The 25002-nt window shown below is 39.9% G+C and overlaps 1 protein-coding gene and 1 long non-coding RNA gene across 3 annotated transcripts in view; one reads left to right on the forward strand and one right to left on the reverse strand.

The window, feature by feature from the left end:
- Positions 1–25002, reverse strand: part of LOC101475732 (ankyrin repeat- and BTB/POZ domain-containing protein 3-A) — a 254130-nt gene that overhangs the window by 62198 nt on the left and 166930 nt on the right. The window lies entirely within an intron of this gene.
- Positions 9112–10423, forward strand: LOC143413352 (uncharacterized). The gene is made up of 3 exons (XR_013093967.1): positions 9112–9211; positions 9440–9600; positions 10358–10423. It is a non-coding gene; the product is annotated as an uncharacterized LOC143413352 (long non-coding RNA).

A 25002-nucleotide genomic window follows, 5' to 3' on the forward strand; every position in this document is an offset into this window, starting at 1 on the left:
GCTTGGCTAGGATGTGATCAGAAGCTGGGTAGCCATCTGGAGGAAAGAAAAAAAATACCTGCTGAGCCTATGGACCTGTGAACCCATGATGAGCCAAATAGGAGTGAAACAAAAGGATAAAGACATATCCAAATGTGTTATTTCTGCAAGCTCCACAGAGGGGAATAGAGTGTGGTTAGTCACAAGGGGAGCACTGATCCATCTTCTAATCTATCTTTTTATAAACTGAACTCATTGTGAAATGAGACTGTTTATGTTGATGAATAAATTGCAACATGGAGAAGCAGCGGGGCACTAACTGGAAAGCTGGGACAGAGGGAATAAAAAAAAAGAGAGAAAAACAAATGAAGTGCCTCGCTGCGAATGCTACACAATGATTCATTCATTTTGAAGCACCAGGCATCAGTACAGCACTTGATATATTACAGATTTTGTGCTTCCTTGAATTGATGCAAAAAAAAAAAAATACTGACCAAAGCAGTGAGCATAAAAATGGTACATATTATAAAGCAGCTTTTGTAGAAGTACAAAATGTGCTGGCACACAAAAAGCTACATATCAGCATCCAACTAATGGCTATTAAATGAGAATGATTTGGAGCTATGGAGCTAAAACTGAATCAAACAGCTAGGTGATTACAAAAGCACATCTTATGATGAACATACAGTGTCAGCACCAAACTCTGCCACAAGCTGTATATGAAAAGTATAAATTTGGCCACTATAGAAAGTATGAACAGTGACCGTATGTACTATGACGTCTTGTTTTGAAACCTTGGGATGAACATTTCTGCTATCCATGCGTCACGGTGAAGAAAAGTAAGGTTGTGCATTATCACAGCTTCCTCTGTTGCTGGTATCCTTTCGATGTGGATGAGCACAATTCGACTCTAAGCCCCACCCAATTGACTGTGCTCTTTACCCTATCACCTACTGAGAGCCCAGTTCACCATTGAACTGGTTCTTTCTGGCATGTTTGTGGTGTTGATTCCTTTTAGAGCTTTTTAATGTGATTTCCGATATGACATCTTGCTGTGCGGTACAGGCCATCTAATAAGTTCATATTGCTAACAAACCTCACTAATGTGGTCACTTTTGATGCCACTAAATTAAAACGAGAGCTGAAAATGCTAAAATTGAGGCAATGGATGATAATACAATTGCCATCTTGTAAATACAGTCTATCCACCAGAACATAACAATAGCAATGCAACAAAAAGAAACCTTAAATAAATGCGGAAAAAATTGTGAGCTCATTCTTATTTCCCAGTATGCACAGTGAAAATGGAGGGTGTTACATTTTAAAGGATTTGCCACACAGTAGAGTTTAAGCCCACGTCTTTTACCCATAGGATACAGACTTGTGTTCCTCTGCACCACATCAGCAAGTCCACAGAACCACAAGCAGCAGCCTGTCTGCCCAAAGCAGTACATTACATATCATCCAACCCACAGTTTGTGGTTCAGACATGACTGTAAAATCATCCCCCCTCAAAGCAAAAAATCAATTCATGTAATTTCGGATGTTTCTCCAGTGTTTAGGAGTCTTACATACACTGCAAATTCACTGACAGACTACACAAAACGTACCTAATGTGCAGTTTCTATTCAGTCACTGCACCAAAACGACTTTATATCTGGAGGCAAACACTTTAAAAGAACACTTGAAGGCAGCAGCAGCAGCATGACACCATCTGTTTTACTGCAGGATCCGGTGAGGATGGGGTTGGAAGGACGGATATAGTGAAATATTTAGTTGTGAATTACAATGATTACCCGTTTTTAACAATAGTAAAGTTTGATTTCTAGTGTTTTTGTCAAATGTCCATTTTTGAAGCCCTGGAGGACATTTTGACTAAAAATGAAGAGTGTCTTATGATGCAAGATGCTGCAAAATATTATGAAATCTCTGTTTAGGAAGGTCAAGTGCTTGCCGCTGCACTGTTTCTGTATCTAATAGCACTGGTGCACAGAGACCAACATGATTACTTCTTTCTGTCCATTAAGGCATGAACAGAAGCCCCAGTCTGCTGCAGGCAACTGTCCACTTCTGGACTGATGAGTGAGATCCAAAGCAAAGAAACGCCAACACAAAATCCCCATACGCACACACTAAAAAAGACTACAGCTCCCAGTTATCCCAAGAATAAATCTGTTCATTAACAACTATAAGAAAATCAGGGAAAGTGGTACAAGACAATGACTTATGTCACTCTGAAGGGATCTCTGAAACCAGCTTAATTCTGCCTCATCATCTTATCTTAGTTCTCCCAGATACTTCCAGTCTGTGGAAATGGAGCAGTACATTACACATAGCATCTCTCACTCCCTATTGTCATCATCTTTCCAACTCACAGGAGGGGACTTCTAAATGGATGCCACTTTATTTTTTCTAATGGCTCTTTTAGGGACTTTAATGGCTCTTCTGTGAAGATCTGCAAAAGCACTACTGCAGACTGCGGCACTGTGTAATAAATAACTTTCTTATGTCTTTATTATGCACTGTGTCGAATGAGCTTAAATAGTTCTGCACCATTCATATTTCAGCTGAGGGCTTATTTTTGTTCCTTTTTTTTTTTTTTTTTAAAGTGCTTGACAATTACAGTACAGCTGGAAAAGTCTTGTGCAGCTGTTCACCAAAGCACAGCAGCAAATCAAATCAAAAGTACATTTGTGTTTATGTGCACTGCAGCAACAGTTAATGTGATGAAGAGAAAATTGTGTGGGCAATGTAAATAAGCACTGGTAACAAAGAGAAATACATACTGTATATTTAACAAGACAACGGTAATACTGCGAGGCTGCACTTAATCACAGTGATGCTGGGGGAAATGACAAGGTGAAACGGCAAAAGGTTGTGTTGGAGGAACGTGAGGAGAAGCCCACAGTAATCATTAACGTTTATTCTTTGGCTATGATGGCTATTTTTAAGCGATTTCATGTTAGAATACTGACAGAAACCCACAGTCGTGCAAATGCTACCAGCATTAACTTTCGTATAAATTACTTAATAGATTATAAAGGTTCTAAAGAATGCAACAAACTGAAAGTAAAGTTTATGGGTAAGGCCTTAGTAGAGACCTGCTGCTATTGAGGTTCAAACAAGATAAGAAAAGTTACATTTCAAAATGAAAACATATTCCTATCTGTTTTCCTTTTCTAAAACCACTGTCAAGAAAAGCCAAGAAGCAGGGGTGTCAAACTCATTTGAAATGGTGGGCCTCCTCCCTCGGACAGATTCAACCTCACCACCATGAAGAACGCTTCGGGAAATACAGGGAGTGCAGAATTATTAGGCAAATGAGTATTTTGTCCACATCATCCTCTTCATGCATGTTGTCTTACTCCAAGCTGTACAGGCTCGAAAGCCTACTACCAATTAAGCATATTAGGTGATGTGCATCTCTGTAATGAGAAGGGGTGTGGTCTAATGACATCAACACCCTATATCAGGTGTGCATAATTATTAGGCAACGTCCTTTCCTTTGGCAAAATGGGTCAAAAGAAGGACTTGGCAGGCTCAGAAAAGTCAAAAATAGTGAGATATCTTGCAGAGGGATGCAGCAGTCTCAAAATTGCAAAGCTTCTGAAGCGTGATCATCGAACAATCAAGTGTTTCATTCAAAATAGTCAACAGGGTCGCAAAAAGCGTGTGGAAAAACCAAGGCGCAAAATAACTGCCCATGAACTGAGAAAAGTCAAGCGTGCAGCTGCCAAGATGCCACTTGCCACCAGTTTGGCCATATTTCAGAGCTGCAACATCACTGGAGTGCCCAAAAGCACAAGGTGTGCAATACTCAGAGACATGGCCAAGGTAAGAAAGGCTGAAAGACGACCACCACTGAACAAGACACACAAGCTGAAACGTCAAGACTGGGCCAAGAAATATCTCAAGACTGGTTTTTCTAAGGTTTTATGGACTGATGAAATGAGAGTGAGTCTTGATGGGCCAGATGGATGGGCCCGTGGCTGGATTGGTAAAGGGCAGAGAGCTCCAGTCCGACTCAGACTCCAGCAAGGTGGAGGTGGAGTACTGGTTTGGGCTGGTATCATCAAAGATGAGCTTGTGGGGACTTTTCGGGTTGAGGATGGAGTCAAGCTCAACTCCCAGTCCTACTGCCAGTTCCTGGAAGACACCTTCTTCAAGCAGTGGTACAGGAAGAAGTCTGCATCCTTCAAGAAAAACATGATTTTCATGCAGGACAATGCTCCATCACACGCATCCAAGTACTCCACAGCGTGGCTGGCAAGAAAGGGTATAAAAGAAGAGAAACTAATGACATGGCCTCCTTGTTCACCTGATCTGAACCCCATTGAGAACCTGTGGTCCATCATCAAATGTGAGATTTACAAGGAGGGAAAACAGTACACCTCTCTGAACAGTGTCTGGGAGGCTGTGGTTGCTGCTGCACGCAATGTTGATGGTGAACAGATCAAAACACTGACAGAATCCATGGATGGCAGGCTTTTGAGTGTCCTTGCAAAGAAAGGTGGCTATATTGGTCGCTGATTTGTTTTGGTTTTGTTTTTGAATGTCAGAAATGTATATTTGTGAATGTGGAGATGTTAAATTGGTTTCACTGGTAAAAATAAATAATTGAAATGGGTAAATATTTGTTTTTTGTTAAGTTGCCTAATAATTATGCACAGTAATAGTCACCTGCACACACAGATATCCCCCTAAAATAGCTAAAACTAAAAACTACTTCCAAAAACATTCAGCTTTGATATTAATGAGTGTTTTGGGTTCATTGAGAACATGGTTGTTGTTCAATAATAAAATTATTCCTCAAAAATACAACTTGCCTAATAATTCTGCACTCCCTGTATATGTCCTGCTGTTCTCTATAAAGCTGTATAATATCTTTTCTGTCTGTGACAGGTGAACACACCTATCAGGCATAAGATCCCAAACATGTTTTATATTGTACCTTCATGCAGCTGTTTACTTAGAATTATAGTGATATTCACGATGTTAGTCTTACTTTTGCTGTTTATAGCAACTTGTCTTTGCTGTACACAACAATTTCCCTAGTGGGATCAATAAAGTATGTATGTAAATATGCTATCTATCTATCTATCTATCTATCTATCTATCTATCTATCTATCTATCTATCAGCTTATTGCACAGACTGTCCTGTAATTATAAAACTGAACACAACTGAATTTTTTTTGTTAATTGACAGAATTACAAAAAGTTAATTGTCTGTTTTTGTGCTTGCTTTTGTTTTAGAAATTTATGTAGCAAACAATGAAAAACAGGTACTTTCTGTCATTTAATGGTTTATCTATTACTTATTTACTTTGGTGTAGTATGAATGGCCATAGAGCAGGTCTTTATCAGTTGAAAAGTTATGAAAATACACTTAAAAGTCTAAAATTTATGCCTTCCTTCACATTTTTCAGAGCTTTGCTGTGGAACAATACTAGCTTCCAGCCTTATGTTTGACACTCCACTCTAAATGCATATTACAGATAGACACAGGCTCCATGCCTCAAAGGTGAAGCCAATGAGCCATTCTTTCTGACATCCAAATTGTGTAAATCAGAAGTTTATGCAACATTTCTTCTACGGTAAAATAAAAGCTGGTAATAATAACCTGTGCCATATAGCTTATAAGCAGAAATAATCATCTAATGTTACTGACTGAGCTAATATATATTTGCCTAGATAAGACTTAGTAGCACATCACCCCTACACTTAGGTGGATTAGTTCAATATAGTGCCAATTCACAGCAACAATCGCCTCAAGCTGTTTTACATTGCTATGTAATGCCTCTACAATAATCTCTAAGGGTGCTCTAATAGGATAATAGGTTACTGGGAGGTCTTTAAGATACACCACAGCCTGACCATTCAGGAGTTTAAACTCTGTGTTTTTATTTTCTGGAAGGAGTCAGTCAAGCAAATCTAATTTGGGAGAAATATGGTATATTTTAAAGTCTTCATCAGAACTCTCACTGCTGTGTTTGAGATCAGCTTTCCAAACAGCCCAATAATAATGAATTACAGTAATCCAGACTAGACTCAACAAACGCACAAACGGGTATTTTTCAGCATCATTCTGAGACAGGATATTTTTTATTTTAATAATAAAAGGAACAGATGAAAGATGTCAGCCCACGCACACTGAATATCTGGATATTTCCCGCTGCCAAGGCTCCCCGCAGAGTTACGAGAAGTACCTGTAAGTGCGTGATGCTTGTTTTGCTCATTGGATGAGAATTAGCACACCCAATGAAGTTTAAATGAAGTGATATAAAGACCAGTGAGCAGCTCAATAAAAATCCTTCCTGCAGTATATTAAGCATAAGTCATTACTTCACTGGCAGTCTATGAAACTGGAGAATAAAATTTGACTAAAAGAAAAAATCAATCCAAAATACCAACAGCTATTAAAACCTTTTGCCAAGTGTCCTTTCATCAAAGTGTTACTGCACACAGCTGCTGCTGTTTGTCTCTAAGCAGCTTTCCTTTCTTCTTTTTCTGGAAACAGAGAGGTGAGAAACTAAAGGCAGCCTGTTCAATTCACCGCCTTATTACCCCAAAACTTCTATTAGCACTCTGGCAACCTCCAAAACACTCAATTAGTGGGTCTGTATTATCTCTCAGCAGCACAGCTCAGGCAGAGAGTGCGGTGTAATGTCTATCTTCTTGCAGGAGGGCTTCAGTATAAAGTGGATATAACTTCAGCTTGTCTCTCAGCCACTGAAGTAAGTAGTAGACAAAGAGCTGAGAGAGGCAATGTATCCTCAACTCTCACATGTCAGGCTGATGGGTAATAACTATTAATGAAGAACATCTGCCGGTGGGTGTTGCACATCTCTGGAGAGGTGTTGCACACTCGGATGCTTACACATGCTGGTGGAGTTGTGGGCATACTTACGTTTCATTTGAAATGCAATACTTCTAATAGACTTTAATTGGAGCGAACACTTGGCCTGTGCAGCTGCATAGGATTGGATGTCCACATTGTCAAGAGGCTGCTGACCTTACACAGCCGCAGGAAACAAAGCAATCCCAGCTTAATCTCCAGTACCGGCATGCTTGTGCTTATTAAATTCAAGAGTACTCAGTCGGCATTTGTCTCTTTGTGGAACAAATGTCTGAAAAATACAAATTGGTCTTGTTGTTTAATCTATTCCGTCATTTCCTTTGGGTCTGTAAAGGAGAAAACAATTTGTTTGGGTGTGACAGATCATTCTTCAAGCCTATTTCTCTTTTTTTCTTCTTATTTAAATTCAATGCTGCCAGTTAAGTCGCAAAATGATGCTTCCTTCTTTGTGAAGTAAACTGCTCAGATGCTTATCTACTGTCCACCCTTGTTCTTCATTTTTGCTTTGGAGATCTGCATACCTACTCCTGTTTAGGTACAGTACAAAATACAAAATATGTCAAATGTAAGATTATTTCACATTGTTTCTTATATATGATACATAGTGTTGGGGAGTAACGGAATACATGTACCGCCGTTATGTATTTAAAATACAAAATATGAGTAACTGTATTCCGTTACAGTTACCGTTTAAAAAGGTGGTATTCAGAATACAGTTACTTTGTTGAAATAAATGGATTACACTGCGGTACTTTCCTGTTTCATTTTGTCGCAGGTCAGGACTGTTTGGGTTTTGTTTGACAGCTACGTTCTGTTGTTCCAGGCGGCAGCGTTACGGTTGCCATGGTTACAGGGCGACGCTCTCTCTCTCTCTCTGCGACTGTGTGTTTCCTGGGTGAGAGAGCGCCTTTTCGTTGTTGTTGTTGTTGTTGTGCTAAGCTAACAGGCAGAATGCTACAAGCATAGCTCTAAAGAATGTAGCATCATGGGCAGTATAGTCCGTGTTGCAGGGAGAATGCACTGCCATACACGTAATGGGTCTGTGAGTGCGAGGAGGGAGAAAAAGGGAAGTGGAAAGGTACGAGTTGTCATCGAGGAAAAACGGGAGCTGGAAGCATGTAAATATAATAATAACCACTTCAGCCAAGAAGAGTGCCTGACGAGCCCAGTTGTAAGTAAGCTATTAAGACTCGACTGTACACCGTGTTCGTGTTTTCCTCCAAAACAATAAGTTCCGTTGGAGCAGTCTTTCAACGCCTCTCTCTGTCTCTCGCAAGAAAAGTTGACCCAGACAACAAAGTAAAGCTATTTTTCGGCTACCAGCCAACAGGGACCCCGCCGTATTAGTCAGAGGTCCCTTTACTACAGTTCGGAGTCGCGGACCTTCAGTAATAGTAATAAATCACACAGCAATAGTACATTCACGTTGTTGTAAAAAGCATGATAATATATTAAGTAATCCATATTCAGAATACGTTACTGTCATTGAGTAACGTAACGGAATACGTTACAGAATACATTTTGGGGCATGTAATCTGTATTCTGTAATGGAATACATTTTAAAAGTAACCTTCCCAACACTGATGATACATAGTATTTAAGTATTTTCATGGATGTTACTTACAGTACACTTTACTTTGTTTTCTTGATATGAAATCCATCCAGCTCTGTACACTCTATGCACAATTAACAAGACACTATAAGAGACTGAAACATTTTAAAGGAATATTTAATTCCTATTATAGAAACCGTAACTTCTGCATGCTGCACTTTCAAATATAATCTATAAGAGACTTGAAAACAACAAATGTGAAGGCTAATGGGGGGCGATCGTGGCTCAGGGGGTTGGGAATCGCATCTGTAACCGGAAGGTCGCCGGTTCGATCCCTGGGCTCTCTGTCCTGGTCGTTGTGTCCTTGGGCAAGACATGTTACCCTACTTGCCTACTGGTGCTGGCCAGAGGGGCCGATGGCGCGATATGGCAGCCTCGCTTCTGTCAGTCTGCCCCAGGGCAGCTGTGGCTACAACTGTAGCTTGCCTCCACCAGTGTATGAATGTGAGAGTGAATGAATAGTGGTATTGTAAAGCGCTTTGGGTGCCTTGAAAAGCGCTATATAAATCCAATCCATTATTATTATTAATTTATTGATTATCATAATAAAAAAGAGCAAACCCTACTATAATTCTGTAAGTGGTTTGTACTCTTAAAATGCCGCTACTCAAGTGTTTATTGTTGCTTAGTTACAAAGTTAGTGTTTGTTCTTCTATGGAGTGGAACAACCTTTGCTTGCTGCAGCCCAAAGAGTGTAGCAGGAGTCGAGCCATCGGACGAGGAACCTGCTGGACATTATTGTGTCACAGAGAGGTAAAAAAATGTATGTAAGGGAACACTTGAGATACATGCTTACTATAACACAAAGTAGGGACGCCAACACATTTAGAAGGCACAAACTATTGTGAATCTATTTCAGCTGCTTCGGTGCAAATGAGAGTGAAAACAGGTGCAGAGACAACAACGAGACAGTTACAAACCACTGTTGTGTCTTTATCGCTCCTTATTGCTCCATATGTGCTATCACAAGAAGGTTGGTTGTGTCTCCCAGCACAATTTCAAGGAGAGTGTTGAGCAGATACCAGGACACTGGACAGGAGTGTAGAAAGTCATTAACCCTCCAGCAGGTCCAGTGCCTGAGGTGGAACAGCTTGTGTATATGTTTCTGGACGCCACAAGGATGAGGATGGCATGAGGGCCCGACATCCTTTAGTAAGACACACACACTTGCACTCATGCACACCTCTACTGCCTTTTATTGCGACAATCACAAAATCTCTCTGTAGTATACACTGAGGATTGGGACAAGAGTCCTGTGCCTCTGTTTTGATCCTTTAAAAATCTTTCATGTGGTTGCTAACTTTGGCTAAACACAAGTCGATTTCAGGCCCAAACAGGTGAGCAGCATAAAGAGCAAAACGTCTTCACAGGTTGCAGAAGACAACAAAGCACCAGTCCAACTGGGCATCAAATACTGCTGTTTTGCCCTTTGGTGTCTTTGGTGCAGATTTATAGTGATCTTACTCTGAGCTTGTCACATCTGGAAGCTTGTAAAGAACGACCCTGGTGTCAAATTTAAGTGCGACACATTCTTTCACAAATGTTTGTAGAAGCAGTCTGCTATGTTTAGGTGGTTGATTTTATACACCTGTGACCATTTAAGTGATTGGAATACCTGAATTCAATGATTTGAATGCATGAGTGAATACTTTTGAGCAATGTAGTGTGTAAGAGGCCAGTGCTTTCAGACATGTCTGCCTCTGAAGTGAATATGTTGGAAACGCATGTTCATCGGGTGGGAGGAGCTTAAAACATTTAAACCTAATTTTTCTTTCCCACCTTGAATTGACTAAATGCATATTTTACTCTAGCAAAAAATCCAGACAGAGAAAGATCTCTTTGTTAGACTAATTTAGCCATATGGATTTATTCCACAAGCTGCTCTTTCATCTCTGTTTAATCTTTGCAGCAATGAGGTGTGATGAGCGGGCAGAATCCTGTGGCAGGCACCGAGGGACATTAAACCATTATACAGTAATGAATCCAGCCTCATGTAATTATTGCAGGATGCAGCAACAGCCTACAAGATTTTCCAGCATGTGTCTTCAGTCTGAATGAAGACGTGCGCAGCTGTGTGAGTGCGTGTGTGTTTGGTGGGATTGTTTGTGTCAGCATGCGCTCGCTGCCTTCCTAAAGGTGCTGGGAGACAGATAAGGAAAATGGCCGCGCCCTGTGCCGGCGACTGAATGAGCCAGCCTCATCGTTAAAGCCCAGTGAACATTTTCTTTTATTCTTTAAATCATGGTGACTCTTAAGAGGGACAGACACGAGTATGTGGGTAGCACTGCAGACCTCAGAGAAAGAGAAAGTGAAGCGAAGGACAAAAATGATTCCCAGCACGCCTAAAGCCCATTAGAGAGAAAGACATTGAAAAGGACAAGAGGGTAACATTATCATCGGTAGGTAAGCTCCTCCACTAGATCAAAGGTCCTTTTAGAGCTTAAAACAGATATACGACCTCATCTCACACTACATCAAGCTGTTTACCCAACGGATGTTGTTTTTTTATGAGTCTTTTATCAAGTTAAGGGAAGTCTGACTGACGCATTTGTCTATTTTCCCCCTTTACTTTCACCATTGTTGGGAAATGGGTCAGACTGCACGAGATTAGGGACGATGATGTATGGTGAAGTAGAAAAAGGTATTTTAAGTCTGATATGATAAAAAATGAGAATGGCGAGATGGACTCAAGATGAAATGTAACACCTCCTGCGGGTGAACCTTTCCCATTATCCCATAGTGAGTGTGGGATAATGGAGCAGAAAGGATTGGAAGAACGTCTGAGAAGCAGCTTTAAATAGCGGCCCTGTTAATGAAATCTTCCTGAAACATAAAGGAAAGCTATACGTCACTTGCCGCCTGTTTATATGGATAGAAATGTGAAGGATAGGTTTTAATTTTTTGGGTTTTTTTGTAAAAAAGCAAATTCTTATACCAAAATCACTCAGGTATTCAGAAAGCACAGTAATCACTTCCTGGAAAAAAGAGAAATAACATCCCATCACTGTGCAATTTTCTGTAACTCTTGCAGCGTTGCAGGAGGAGAGGGATTCCTCTATTTGAGAAAGCCACTCAGCCCTGAAAAATAAGCACTTTTTCTCTTAGCCTATGCACAGCAGAATACATCATGACTCAATTTTCAAGCTGGGTGCTGACAGCCAAGGAAAATACATAGCGACTGATGCCTCAAATGTTTAAAGCTTACACCACCTATGATAAATGTCAACACATGAAAAACAAACCACTAATAGGGACTATTAGGAATTCAGCTGTCAGACGAAAAGAGACGGCAGATAAGAGGAAAGAATGCATCGCAAATTGTGTATTTTTTTTAAGGTAGCGTATAATCTTGCATTTAATACTGCATGTATTGGCCACTAAATGAGATGTAATTATACACACGCAGGAACACAGCTCAGAAATTTGACACTTTTTTTGATTTTTTTAATACCAATAAATTATTTAGTCCATAACAGCAAATGGGATTTTGCTGCTTACTGCAAAAAAACTCCTTGAGCAGCTGCTTTATCAGGATTATAGCAAGGAGGATTTACCTGAGATATCAGGCCAAAAAGGACAGATGTCTAATAGCAGGTTCACATTCAGTGCTAACTTCAGTTTCCTTTAACAGATTTATATAAATTATATAAAAGTGCCAAAATTTGTGAGCTTTCCTCCCAGAGCCATTAATTGGCCATTAATTTCATCTTGTGAAAAATATTTTACTATAGAATTTCAACCACCGAATAAATTACTCTTATGTCTTTAATGCTTTTCACTGTAAATTAAATCTGTAACTTAAAAACGTCTGCAGAGCTCCTGCAGGCACATGTTACATGTTGCTCCACTGGTTTGGTGACTAATGCTGCTATTTAGCTCTATACAGGTCAAGGGACTAGCTTTTCAACCCTTTGACAGCACTCGTTCAGAAATCACCCAGTGCCAGCTTATTCAGTTTAGTTAGATAAACGGAAGAGAATGGAAGGATGGATGGATGAACTATTCCATGCATAGGAGCCTATCCCAGACATTAAGTAAGAGGTACACCCTGCATAGGCTAACCATTTACCATCGCACCAGCAGCCACCTTAGAATCACCAGTTAACCTGGCAAGCAGTTGTTTGGACAGGTTCCAATATAGAACTTGGTGAGCTTCTTTCTCTCTTTTGTTGGCTTACTGGCTCACTCATGTAACTAATCTAAATACACAATCAAGTTATTTAGTCTATAATACAGCAGTAATAAACAGTGTCTAACCTTCTGTGAGAACTTATACATTCGTTTTACATACAAGTATTGTGTCCTATTCTCTCCATGTAAATCTGGTAATATATATAGTGCTTTTTTGCTCTTACCTAGCACTCAAATCATTTTTATACAACAAGCTCCATTCATAGACACATACACACAAACTGCACATGCAAACGTTTGATCGGGACTGCATTTACTATTTTTATTGAGATAATATTAGTAAAAAAAAAAACAGGATAAGGTGAGCCAGCTGGCTCTGCTCTGCTTGATCACAGAGAGTATTCAAAGATCTAAAGAGGATGAATTAGCTGAAATTATCCACTTGACACTATGTTTTACTGTTAGATTTTTTTTAGCATTTTATTAATGTTAATAATAATAATAATTGGATTTATATAGCGCTTTTCAAGGCACCCAAAGCGCTTTACAATGCCACTATTCATTCACTCTCACATTCACACACTGGTGGAGGCAAGCTACGGTTGTAGCCACAGCTGCCCTGGGGCAGACTGACAGAAGCGAGGCTGCCATATCGCGCCATCGGCCCCTCTGGCCAACACCAGTAGGCAGTAGGGTAACATGTCTTGCCCAAGGACACAACGACCAGGACAGAGAGCCCGGGGATCGAGCCGGCGACCTTCCGGTTAAGATGCGCTTCCCAACCCCCTGAGCCACGATCGCCCGCTATCGTTAGCCAGTATCCATCTTAAATCCAACAAAATAAAATTCCCTTCAACCAAATGACCCTTTTAGATGCCAGTTAATTTTCTTCTACGAAGTAAACTAATGATCACCCTTTAGACATCAAACTTTAGCAAGCTAGCCAAGCAAGCTAGCTGAGGTTAGCCAGGTGGCTGTAACCTGGCTTTACTCTGGAATCTGTTAACTGTAAGGTAAGCTGTTATTTAACTACTACTTACTATTTAACAGTCAGATCAATCAGGAGTTTGGATCAATAAGGTGACATTATTCGAGAAAGCTGCGACCTTAAGTTATGAGCACATGGCGTCTTGGCTACCGTGCTGCCCAGTTCGAGTTTCTGCTCATAATAATCATATGTTATCACTGGAATAAAAACCTGCACTGCTCATAAATTCTTTCTGTCTTCTGCACGCACGTCTCGGAAAGGTGCAAGCTTTAAAAGAACTTTATATTCAGTCTTTATATTCAGTCTTCAGCCTGAGTGCTTCATTTCATAAGAAAACTGGATCTTAACCAGAGGCAGCGAGACAGTTTGTTTGATTAGTTAAAAGTGTCCCATAACATGATGGATGCAAAGTATATTTTAGTGGAGTGGAAACACACAAATCGACTGTCATGATCGCCTTTGTCTGACGGTATAATCAAAAAAGAATTAATGACATGTCGGAAGACAGAGGCTATTTTGTACAGCATATGGAAACAGGTGTGTGTTGAATTTTTGGCGAGCTCTTTCTGTGCGCCTTGGCACAAGTTTAAAAACCACTGGACTGAGTGAAAAATAAATCCAAAGCAGGTAGAAAGCACATAAGAAAGGGAAGGTCTCTTCTTTTTAGTTGCATTGCAATCAATTTACACCTGGGCAATAAAAAATGTATATTGTTACAGCTTTAATGAAGTTACACTGCTTCGTGGTTATAATTTTGCACCAACTGTAGGACACGTTAAGCTTGGATTCAGTGGAGCTCCAGGGGAGCAAAGCAGGAAGGATGATATTTTTGAGATAAAATTAAACCTGCATCTTCTCCTGTGACTCCCCCACTCCATGTAAGGTAATTTTCCTCCAACACTGAACTAAAGAATTGAAAACGACTTCATAGTGTAAAACCTGCCAAGCACGAATAGCATCAGAAACTAGGTTTGGTTACCTGAAAGGATTATAACTTTAGGTCAATCATGCCTTGACTTTTTGCCACCCTCTGCACTGAAGGGAAACACAGCTTCAGGAATAGAAGCCCCATTGTTAGAGGCCTGCACTGTATTACATTACAGCATTTATTTGTGTAGTGGGTGCTCTCTGACCCACAGGGCAGCTGCTGTGCTGACAGATGAACGGTCTTGCGACTTCACACCTGGTCACAACATGTCAGTTTAGCACCTATGGATCGTATATGCCTCACACAACGTTTCACACGAAGGGAAAATGAAAGAAAATTCTTCTCAGTGTAATTAGAGATGAGGAAAAGTGCAAACGCCCGAGGCGTCCACGGCACATTTCTGCCAGTGGTGATCTCCTCCACTTGCTCAGACAAAGACATGAAATATGAGTGTATAAGATGAGCTGGGAGATAATGGTGACCTATGAAATAAAAGACTTATTTTCACCTCAGGAGAATGGTATTATGGGTATGGTGATGAATGTTGTTCTTTAACAGCCTCTTCTATTATCCATTAATTACCGAACAAGTCGGGTGTGAAATTGCCCTGAGAGCCAGCTCTGTGTGGTTGCTTTACTTTTAAGCAATCTTGTTTATTGTTCAGAAATTGTGCTAATACGTTAAAATTGATTTCAATTTAAACCATTTAGATGTGCTGGTACTAAGCAGATTTTAAATGCTTTCTCTGGGGAAATGGAGGGACCACAAAACACCTGCTTCCTGTCAGCGATTTGTTCCAGAGCTTTTCTGCGATGCTAGATGTGTAGAATATTCGCATAATTACCAAATTATTTCACACAACAAACATTAGCTGAATTACAGTAAATCAACAAGACGCAGTCTGAGGCATCACCTGTCAGCGTCTACTCTGCATTATGGATTAAAGTTTAACATACATTTATGAAACCTGCTGCAAACATATGCATTTCTATATCCTTTGGGATGACCTGAGTTATTGTGCTTTTGTGTGGTGCATTATGTGTTAATTTCCCTGTGGTCATGATTTGGAGTTTTATATGTGGTGGCAGTAATGATAGACTCTCCTGCGTCACCACACAAATTCCTAATGTGGGTTTCTGGTTTCAAAAGTCATGACCATTTTCGAACACTGTGAGAACACTGTGTCACCATAGAGTAGTGGACCCCACACATTGCTAATGCAACAAATTTTTAGCTGTTAGAGTTGAGTTTTAAGTTCTTAGATCCTCTCTGGGGAACACTGGCGTAGAGATGTTGTGTTTGACCCTTGTCTGGTTTTGATAATGTTAGGTTTCGTATTGTTGATTGTCATTTATGCTTAGAAATATCTACTTATATATGCTTAGAGTTTTATAATTAGTTTTAGATTGGTAGAGGTTTGATCCTTAATAGTCTGCAAACTTTGTGTGCACACCTACATCCTGGGAGCATGGGAGAGGTCGTACCTTCTCTTATTGTTTTATGGTAGGATAAACGTATCTATATCTGTTTTAGTCTAAGTGCCTTTTGTTTAGATGAACTGCTGGACTTCCAGACCAGCAGGTTTAGGGAAGTCTTTATGGGGTCACACTCTGACCCCACACACACACACACACACACACACACAGTATTCTTTGTTCACATGTATACCTATGTAAGATGTTATATGTTAATGACCCTATGCATATTCATGGAACCACAATAAAAGGAGTGCTATGGGGAACCTGGCTGAGAGTCTGACGGAGGTCAAGTGGTGGAACGACACTTGGCTCCAGGCAGGTCTCCCTCATGCATGAGTAACACGAAGAACTTTGCCCACTTGGTGTTCAATGCTTTTGCTGTGTTTTTAAATTGTCTCGTTCCAGCGGTGGGCCTGTGCTAGACAGACCCAACAGATAGTCTCAGAAAAAGGGTTGGAATTTGGCAAAGACCTTGGTTTTGGTAAGAATAAACCTTTTACAATGGTAAATGCATGTTAGAGTTCTTGGTTACCATGGTGCGAAGTTCCCTGCAATAGACAAGTATCCTTTTCAGGGTGTACCGCGCTTTTCGGCATATGACAGTTGGTATAGAATCAAGCCCCCTTGCCAGGTTGGTTGCAAAGCGGCTTGCAGATGTACAGCAAATGTAGCTTTAAGGCATTAACCACTTGGATGTACAGAATGTTATCAGCAGAAAAGCTGGACTGATCTTGACTTCATGCCCTGGCTCAAAGTGCCAAACCTCAATTTAAAAAACAGTAAAAATCTACTGGCACTACTGGTCCACCGGGACCATTTACTTTAGACCATGAAAAAGATTTAATAAGATTGCATTCAGCAATTATCTTAATTAAGTCTGGTCCAAACACTAAACAGAGCATCATTATCATCCAAAGGGCTTCACTGATAGCAATGAAAAATATTATTTTTTTGACTCTGTTGTGTTTTTTAAAGCGTAAATTGCACATTAATTTAACTTAATAAATACAACAGTATTGGTGAGCTGCTGAAGAATTTGCATGTAAATGATGTCTGGTATCCCCATGCTGGTCCAGAGGTAATTGCAGCCTAACGCACACTCTAAATGTCTTCTCAAAACACTGAAATCACTGCAGTGGATTCACACATCAATAACAGGCCCTGCTATGGTGTTGTTAAATGGTCATATCGAGTTCAGTTATTGCTAAATAATTCACTACTGAACATTTTAACAGCACAGTCTGTTGGCTGTCATTGAATTATATTTTGAAAGCATATTTTCTATCTGGAAACCGTCTTTTTGTACTTTGTGCGAGCTAAGCAGAGGACACATTTCCACATAAAACAGACAACCTCACTACATCTGTCTGAGAGATGTAATAACCCCAGGTATTTATTTATTTAGTGCTCCAGGTGGAAAACTGCCATCCTCTATCTCTTCTTTGCTGCTCTGGCCCTTGCTTCACCCACTCCAGTGGCAGATTGATGTTTCAGAAACCGCAGCAGCAGATCTGAATTGCTCCAGCTTGTTGTAGCAGTCCAAGAGAATCATCTGAAAATCATCCATGTCAGCTCTAAATTAACCGATATATTTTTTTCAGTTATATGTTGACCGTTGACTCTTGTTGTAATTTTGCTTCTATTACTCAGCTGCAGTTGATAATAGGCTGATGGTTAAAAAAAACACATCTGATTAAAAATTAACATCTGAGACTATCGGTCCCTCCTTTTTTCTCTCCATGTTTGACTCAAGTACATAATTAAAAACTGGTCACAAGTATTGATTTTTAATAACTTCTTTTTAGTTTTAACAAACTAACCTGTAATTTTCCCAATGTAAAGTCTTCATTATATTCTTTTATAAATCAATATACTATATATTGATTTTTTTAAACAGATGTTGAATTTTATCATTTCACACTTTTTTAATGCCGTTCCCACAGTCACACTCTGGTGATGCATCCGGCAATTTAGGGTTCAATTCCGTGCCCATGAACAGGATCCAGGAAGCAAATTACCAACTGTTTGATTAGCAGATGTCCTGCTCTGCCTCTTGTGCCACAACCACCTGAGACTTTAGGCTAAGGTACGCTAAACATGATTTCTGTTAATCCTCACCATCCTAGAGGATCCTATTGATGTGTATAGTTTTCCTTCTTTTACTTGCATTTCAGTTGGGAGTTTGATGACATCAGAGCCAGTGAGCTGTTGCTCTGAGGCCATAATTTACTCTGTAATTTACAGTTTGAGTTCTTCAAATCTCACTCTCTCTCAAGTGATGGAGACACAGAGACTTATTGTACTTCATAATTCTCCCAAGTGCCTCATCCAGGGAGCCCAAGGCACACCATTCTGACTCTATAGCTGTGATGCTGTTACAGAATGAATGTAGAGGTGTTTTTTTTTTGTTGAAATTTTAAAAGTAGCCTTGGGAGGTTAAAGCTGCAGAAGGCAGAAAATGCACGAGCTGAGAGTGTCTCTTCTAAGCCCCTTCTACCAGATGAGAATAATGGTTTCACACAGGAACTGAATACCACTCTCCCAGGTGAAAGTCCGCCACTCCACCTTACTTCCAAAGTACTTTTTTGCTCTTTGTTCTACTTTATAACATCACACACCTGACCTCATCTTAAAAGACCTGTGATTGGCCAACGTCTCCCATCACTAGATAGATTTTCTAAAGCTGAGAAGAAATGCAGGAGATGAAGTTCCCTCTCATACACCATGAATTACTATATGACGTGCACGTTATTATCCCATGGAACCAAAAACAATTCACCAACCTCAACTTTAACGGCTAATAAAGATTTTTGAGTCGTCACTTGTAAATGTAAACTGGTTTTAAATGTCACAACACAAAAACTGTGATTTAAAGATGATTAAGAAATCTTGCAAACGAGGAAAAATTTATCTAGTTTCACTAAAATCTGACTGATACTGAAAATTGAAATTCTATTAAATCTGACCAATAGTAATGATACGTGTGAATTAACCGTCAGTTCTTTGGCCATATGAGGTAAAAATTAATAGTTTGATATACTTCCTCTTGTTTTTACTGGATCCTGGTAAGATGTGACACACTGCTAGTGCCAGAAGATGATGGCAAAGAATATCAAAGCCATATAATAAAGTAAGAAATATTCCAAAAATGTCAAAAAGTCTGGTGTGGAGTCGTTTGATAGCGGGGGAATAGTTTTAAGTCAATATCAAGCAGTATTTTTGCTTGAAATGCAAATGCCTGTAGATCAGCACCACTCTTTTGCAGCTTGGCAGATCATTTGATCAGTAACATCATGATTATGTAACCCTAAAAAATATATTGCACTATGGATGCACACCAGCTTTGCTTGCTCATAGTGTCAGCTCAATTTGAATTTTACATGGGATTTGTTAAGAATAAGGAAAATATAGACTATTACCAGACATATTCTTAAATATATGTATTAATCACACCGGCTGACTGCACACAAGCCTCGATGGTGAGAGAACTGCTCATCCAGGTTGCTGCACCTGTTTTTGATTAAATAAACTTTGAAATGAGATGCAAAAGCCTCCCCTTTAGGTTTCTCGCAGACACAGATGGTAGAACATGCTTAAAGTCGCACTCTTAATGCAATCATCATACACTTGACGAGCAGATTCACACTTATACTACTCAGTGATTCATGAACTGTAAATCAATCTGTTCACATAACACAGCAGGAGGAGGAAATGAGTCCCCTGAACTCCACCAAATGACTTCGAGCAGTTGGCATCGACCACGTTACGAGCCACATGTCAACCTCTGGCAGCGCTCACTGGCCAACGCTGGAGGTGAGGAAGCCCAGCTGAGATGGAGTGGTAGAGAAAGCCAGACACATGGTAAATTTAACAGGAATCAAAAAGCTTTTTTTCTGCCTTTTTTTTCCCTACAAATATGTTTAAATAAGCAAGAATAAACACAGGAGAGCTGCTTTGTAATGCATATTCCCATTTCTTCTGGCAATTAAAGGAGGAGTGTTTTCTTTTACCCATAATGCAATTTCTGCCAGTTCATTTCCTGCTGGGAATAATTGATTTACCATAAAGTACAGAATACATATAGTTGCAGTGGCATCAGGTCTCTTAACAATTATAATAAGCTGATAATAAAATTATTGGCTTTGCCTTACTGATCCTGTGAGGATGTCATTTCCCAGGAAAACCATCTCACTTCTCTTTTCTTACAAAGTCATGAGATCATAGTTTCACAAAAGTCTTATTTAAACGCAATAATTCTGCCTTTATGGACATGAAGGAGGACAAGAAATTGTATGTCATTAAAGCGATGGTGAGTACTAAGTAGCCAATGAGAGCTAGCTACCTAAAATTGATTCATTAGTTGTTATTTGTTGCTATTTTCAGGATCACTGGTGTAGGTGTTCTGGTGTAGTGAAGACATGGATATGACTGAGGTGTAGTGTCAACGCACGCTTCAGCCACACAGACATAGAGAATGGTCGGCCAGTCCCAAGGGAAAGATGTGTACTCCCTGACAAGCTGGTGAGTGGTTGCTGGAGGTTGGAAGGTAAAATTGTTCACAAAGAGGTACACGGTCTGCACCAAAAACCTCCTTGCGAATGTGCTAGTTGCTTAAAATAATGTGTTTTACAATTGGCTGAAATAGAAATGTTCTCCATCTCCAATTTGCATCACACATTTTCAAATTTTGCTACTGCTCGACTAGAAATTGGTGATTCTTTCAAGTTGTTGTCTTTCATGCAAACTACAGACCACTGCGGCAACCTGCAAGTGACCAAAGTTGGACCAAAGGTTTTTGGTGCAACATCTACTTTGTGACCAGTTTCACCCGGTGACAACAAACTCTGCAACCAGTCTGGCAACCACTTGCCAACCAGTTGGGGAATACAGATTTTTTCCCACTCCTAGGCCTGTGTGATAGAAGGGCTTTAAATCACCCACTACTGAGAACCAGCAGCTGTGTGACTTGTTAGTTCAGTTGATTACAAAAAAAGCAATTCGACATTTTATTTAAAAAAAAGCCTGGTAACCATATTTTTCAGGCTTAATTAATTAGCAGTGCTTTTAGTAACACATGTAAATTTCCCACCAAAGAGTGCAATGGACAAATCTATGTTTTGCATTATGCAGGATTTGAATAGAATCATTCTATTCTGCTTTTAAAACATCCAGTTTTAGACATTTCTCATGGTTTTGTTTGTTATTATACATGCTCTCATCACTTCCTGTTTTATTTTGTAGTAAGTGGTAAGGTCCAGTGCATCCCAGTAGGTTTTCCTTCCACTCTTTGTTCTTTGGTGAATTTCTTAAACTTGACCCAAATGGAGTCAGACAGCCAGATACTAAAATAATGAAAAAGCAACTTTAATGGGATTTGTGGAGGATAATGGCAGAGGTGTGGACTCGAGTCACATGACTTGGACTCGAGTCAGACTCGAGTCATTAATTTTATGACTTTAGACTTGACTTGAAAAAATGTTGTAAGACTTGTGACTTGACTTAGACTTTTACACCAGTGACCTGGGACTTGAATTGGACTTGAACCGGTTTACTTGAAAAGACTTGATATTTCACCCCAAATATAAAATGTAACATGCATATAGAGATTGAAAATGTGATGTCATTCTGGGGTAGAACCACAAAGGATTCTGGGAACTCGTGGCAAGAGGTACTAGCGCATGCAGGCTTTTAATTGAAATCAGTTATACAGCGATAAAAAGAAACACAAAAAATGGCAAGAAGCTGTTGTATTATTAACTGCAATAGCCGGTCACATGACAGCCACGGGAAGCCGACGGGTAAAGAAATCGGTTGTTATCGGATTACGTCGTTGAAGAGAAATTGTTCGAGCCATGTTTCCGAAGTAACAAAGAGGCGACGGATGGCCTGGATCGCAGCCATTCAAAGATCAAATATAACGTCCCAGAACACTCCAGCTCACATGTTAGTCTGCTCCAAGCATTTCCACAAAGGTCAGTCTTCTGTTGTAGTTAATGCGTCATTTTCATAACATAATTGGTGATATAGGTTACAAGCAAGTCTGACGCTGAACAGAAATTGTGGCGCTATGCTCCTTTATTTATTGTGTTTATTGTGCATAAATAGTGAATTGTCCTGACACAATATTGTGTTTCGCTTCTGTTATTATGGTACATTGACAAAAACATATACTTTTATTCACAGGATAAAACAGTTGTTTTGTATCACTAATTGCCCAGTACGATTACAGCATACAGTATTATTGTCACTGCTACATTTCTGTAACGCGTACCAGAAATTATTTCCACTACTAATTAATTACCGTTGAGCTCAAAGGTCCTATTAATAAACGGTTAAGGAATGTGTATTTATGACGACGATTTGTGAGACTGGTAAACTTATGATACGTACGATGGTCTTTCGTTCTACACGGTGCATTTCAAGGTCCTGCACCCATCCGTCGGTAAACTGTACCTGGGCTTGTTGCAGTGACCTGAAGTTACTAAACTTCATGAGTGTGTGCACTCACTCCAAGAACCGTATGATTATAAATATGCATATAAATATGCTACGATGAGATAGCTGACTTCATCTAACTAGCAAATGTTGTCCAGGCTACGTTGGTGATGCAGTTTTTTTTAATGTGTATGATATTTTTGTCATGCGATTTTAAAGCCGGTCCTACAAGCGCATCCAAGAATAACATGCAGCTTATCTCAGAACTGTCGGTGAAAATTATTCTTGGAGCTAGGTTTAATTGAGCTGCATTTTAAAGAGGTGCAATTTCACAATTTGTGTATATTTTCTAAGTTCACTATTTTGTCACGTGTTGAGAAAAACACAGATTTAAAAATTACATGGTCTAATATTTACATTTAGCATAACTGCAACATTCTTTTTTCGTTTTTTTTTAAAGACTCGAAAGGACTTGAAATTCAAAATTTCAGACTTGTGACTTTACTTGGACTTTTACACCAGTGACTTGAGACTCGACTCTGACTTGCCTGACATTACTTGAGACTTGACTTGAGACTTGAGGATAAAGACTTGAGACTTACTTGAGACTTGCAAAACAATGACTTGGTCCCACCTCTGGATAATGGCAACAAAAGAAACTCCTGAGTTTAGCAAGTCAAATCCAAAAAGTCATCAGAACCCCAACAATTATAAGAGCAAACAAAAGTTATCAGTAATTCACAAGCAAGCAAGAGACAGGCAGGACAGGAGGGCAACATAACAAACAATCAGGGTTACCAATTAAACACATGTGACACTAATGAGGGGGAAACAAGAGTGGGACAAGTCCAAAGATAACAATAATACAACACAGGTTTGTAGAGAGTAAAGTACCTCTTCAGAATAAGGCAGGAAGTACACATAACAAGGTACACAGATTACTAGAGCGAGACACAGACAACAAGGGGACAATTAAAAAAACCAAAAACAACCTAAGACTGCTGAGAGAGTAAAGTTTTAGATCAAAGATCATGACAGATCATGATGGTTCCTGATCAGATGATAAGCTTATTCTTCCCTTCCTTCTCTCTCTCTTTGGTCAAGCAATCAAGTCATTTCCTAGTTTGTTCCCTTCTGGATTCCTACTTTATTATCTATGTATACTCACAGTCTTCTCTGTTTCTTATTTTAGTAAGCATGTTTTTGCAAGTACTTTATTGCTTTTTGGAGTGTTTTTGGACCTTGGCCTGTTTTTGTCCTCCTCTTAGTTTCCTGCAGACTTCATATTGGTCCTCTCCACCCGTATGCCACCACTCGGTGACTATTGAACAGTAGTAGTTATACATATTAATGGTGCTGTTTCCTGACAAAGCCAAAGGTCAGACAAGTGCTGGGAGAAAGTAAACTAAAAGGTCAAACAAGGCCGGTTTGAAAAACAACCCTTACAGTGGTAGAAGAGTGGATTACTTTTGTGTTATTATAACAAGCTGAAGAACATTTTCTTCTCTTGTGTCGATTGTATCCCAGTATAGATGATGATTATGGTGATGATGAAGGACGGCATGTTTTACAAACTGCCTCCAGGCTGAAAACAAGACCTTGAATTCCTGTGTGAAGCGCTGCTGCGCGGTGACTTACTGTTTTTAATGTGCTGCGGGGGTCGAAGCAAACGCTCGCCCGGGACACAAACATACAGCATCACATTGTGCAAACGTCTGCGGGGGACAGGATGATCTAATATGAGACTGTGAAATGGACGAGGACGGGGGAGGAGGCAGGGGAGGTGCCGGAGTTAAAGGTGGAGCTCTTCCTTTCAAGTTGAGGTTAAAAGCCTCGGAGGCTGTGACCTTGGATTTAAAGGTTTCCGGAGGGGGGAAACTCATAAACAGGTGCTAGAACAGCTGTAATCAAACAGTAACTGGCTGCAGCGTGTCACAGGGGGAAGCGAGGGTGGAGAGGTGGATGAGGTGAGCGGTGAAGGGACAGCAGCATAATGCCGGGCGACCTCAGACCACCGTGACAGCCCACAGGGACAGCGAGATCGCATTCCTTCACGCTAATGGGCCTATTTAGCAGATGGACACAGATGGAAGTCCCTGAGAGATCGGTTTTAATGTGCTCAACAATTACTGCAACATTTATAATATGCTGCATGCTGGACTTAGAGGATTTACACATAGTGTCTGTGCAACAGTATTATAAGTCAGTATTCAGTTTCTTTAAATTTGAGTATTTAATGTCGATTTTACAATCAATAGAAGAATTAAATCTACAGAATTTAAACAGAAGTAGAGAAAACCTTCAAAAGATTTAACTCTAACCTACTGCAGGCATGTGTGATTTATAGAATTTCATATAAAAATTTTATAGCTACGAGATCAATGAGCATATATTTTATGTTTATTCTGACTTATCTTGCACACAGCCCGTTGCCGCCTGTATCTTCTAACAGTGTGAGACCTACTAAGGCCGAGCTACAGCTTGTGTAAAGTGCTCAAAGCTCCGTGATTCTGCAGTCCAGTGCAGAAAGACAAATGAGAAATCGCCTGCATTTCTCCAGCAAAATTCTGGACAAACACTTTTTAGAGCGTCCA

This window comes from Maylandia zebra, linkage group LG17 (genome assembly GCF_041146795.1).
Source record: "Maylandia zebra isolate NMK-2024a linkage group LG17, Mzebra_GT3a, whole genome shotgun sequence".
NCBI classification, from domain to species: Eukaryota; Metazoa; Chordata; class Actinopteri; order Cichliformes; family Cichlidae; genus Maylandia; species Maylandia zebra.